We start from the raw sequence: 2,632 nt of genomic DNA, 5'->3' as shown, positions 1-2,632 counted from the left end.
GCTCCAGGCTCTGAGCCATCAGCCCAGAGCCTGACGCGGGGCTCGAACTCACGGACCGCGAGATCGTGACCTGGCTGAAGTCAGACGCTTAACCGACTGCGCCACCCAGGCGCCCCTCTTTAACTTTTTTTTTAAACATTTTAATGTAATCTCTATACCGAACATGGGGCTCGAACTCATGACCCCGAGATCAAGAGTCGCATGGTCTCTCCATCGTCTTGTTTTCTGATGTAAGTACTTGGAGCTGTAAACTTCCCTCTTCAAACCACCGTGGCTACATCACTTTTGATATGTTTTGTTTTCAAACGTGTACGTACCCAACCAAAGAGCCTCGGCACCCAGGGGACCTGCAGAGAGCAGTGGTTAAACTCAGCACCGTAGCAGATTTGCGTGTCTCTGTCCCTGTCGGGCCGGGGAAGAAGAGACAGGAACCTTCCAGCAGACAGTGGGCTTGTGTAGAATTCTGCTTCTAGTAACTACGAAACACATGGTTTTCTAAAACAAACAAGGAATGTTTATTAAAATTTAGCTTTACATAAGTGAAACCGTGGAGTGTGTCCGGCCCCTTTCTCTCGATGCGCCGCTTCCGTGGGATGGGTCCAGGCTGTGTGTAGCAGTCGCTGCCGCATTCTCGTTGTGCCTGGAGTTCTGTGTGGCTACGTCACACCTTATTATTATCCATTTGACGAAGGCCAAGCACTTGGGGTCATTTCCAGTTTTGCACCGTTCTGCCTCTCTTGCACTCGTGTCTTGGCGGGCGTGTGCTGTGCGTGTGCGTGTGCGTGTGGACCGGCCGGGCCGTGCGGCACCCGGAGCCCAGTCTCACTCCCACAGCAACACGTGTGAGTCCCCGCTGCGCACGGCCCTGCCGGCCTCTGTGTTGGTCACTGTGCTGGCCGTGGGGAGGTCCCTGCTCTGCTCAGTTTCATACCCCTGGTCGCTGAGATGCCCAGTTTGTTTCCATGTTGACTCGGCACTTGGGTCTCTTCCGCGTGAGGTGCCTATTGAAGAACTTGGCCGTTCTCTGTCTTTTTCTTGCTGAGCTGTAGGAGATGTTTCTGTGCACTGGGCGTCTTTGTCCAGTATCTGTGTTACGAGTGCATTCTCCCCGCTCTGCGCCCCCATGGTGTCCCGTACCAGCAGTACGTGGGTGCGTGCAGATGTCAGAGCCGATCCGGGCACGTGCTCTCCACGTTCATTGTCCCGTGTGTCACTCATGTCTCGATAAAGCCATGAAAATGCCTTGTGCTGTAGGCCACCAAGAGAAGCTGGGCCACGTCTATATGGAGGACGCCCGAAGTGAGTGAGGACACATGGCATTTTAGTGGATGCAAATATCATAACAATGTCTGTTTCCTCACAACTGATGTTCAGAGTACTGAATTTATTTTTATTTTTTAATTTTTTAATTTTTTTTTAATGTTTATTTTTGAGAAAGAGAGAGTGCAAGGGAGGGAGGGGCAGAGAGAGAGGGGGGACACAGAATCCAAAGCAGGCTCCAGGCTCTGAGCTGTCAGCACCGAGCCCGATGCAGCGCTTGAACCCATGAACTGTAAGATCATGACCTGAGCCAAAGAGCTTAACCGACTGGGCCACCCAGGTGCCCTCAGAGCACTGAATTTAGAGAAACAAACAACCTACGGCTTCTGTGGAAGATGATGGACTGACAGACGATTGACGTGGACGAACAAGGGCCCCTGGAGAAGACAGGCCACAGCCCGTGGTGGCTTCCCCCACTGGGCACCAGTGTCCTCCGTAAAGCCTAAATGAGGAAGGTCGGTGTTGGTTGGGGTAGACATGCAGGACGAGGCAAGGCACAGACCCGGCAGCGCAGGCACAGGAGGGCTCTGGTCTGAGTCACAGGTGGCCTCGGGAGTCGGCACTCAAGGGAACGTTAGTAAGAAGGCCACGCGGGCCAGAGAAGCAGAGACTCTAATGGTGTATCGGGTCCAGGAGGGGGGCTCAGGGGGTGCTGATCCTCGTCCCCATCCCCTCTGCTGGCTTCCTGCTCCCACGGTGGCCCCAGAAATGGTTCCTTCTTCTCCTGGGTTCCGGAAGCCCAGGGCCAGCTCCAGTCGGACAGCTTTGCTCTGACGGGCCAGGCCTGGGCAGTGTGACGCGGGCGGGTGCTCAGAGAGCCGGGGGCTCCTGGGCGGAGGGGAGCAGATCCTGGTGCAGTCGGCCCCGCTGCCCCTCGCAGAGGGCAGCAGGACACAGGCTGTCCTGTCCTCCCGGACGGACCCGCTGCTCTGCGGTCATGATGCGCCAACACCAAGGGAACGGAGGTCTGCCTGGAATCCTGTTTTGAAACTGGACTGAGTGTAAATAAAATACAGATTTGATGGGTGGGGCTTGGGTTTGTATGAATTTAACACAGTTTAATGTTGTTCTAAAGCAAAGGGGTCAGAATGAAGCTGCCTTAGCCACACGTGTGATTTCTTCTTTTTTTTTTTATTATTTTTTTTAAGTTTATTTATTTTTGGGACAGAGAGAGACAGAGCATGAACAGGGGAGGGGCAGAGAGAGAGGGAGACAGAATCGGAAGCAGGCTCCAGGCTCCAAGCCGTCAGCCCAGAGCCCGACGCGGGGCTCGAACTCACGGACCGCGAGATCGTGACCTGAGCTGAAGTCG

The 2,632-nt window shown here is 54.4% G+C and overlaps 1 protein-coding gene across 3 annotated transcripts in view; it reads left to right on the top strand.

Annotated features, from left to right (window-relative positions):
- STK32C (serine/threonine kinase 32C) overlaps positions 1-2,632 on the top strand; it is a 98,253-nt gene that overhangs the window by 52,214 nt on the left and 43,407 nt on the right. The window lies entirely within an intron of this gene.

Source organism: Herpailurus yagouaroundi, unplaced genomic scaffold (assembly GCF_014898765.1).
Source record: "Herpailurus yagouaroundi ecotype Mexico unplaced genomic scaffold, PumYag 163, whole genome shotgun sequence".
In the NCBI taxonomy this organism is placed as follows: Eukaryota; Metazoa; Chordata; class Mammalia; order Carnivora; family Felidae; genus Herpailurus; species Herpailurus yagouaroundi.
Note: the sequence above shows the minus strand (reverse complement) of the source record. Positions and strands in the feature narration are given on the sequence as shown.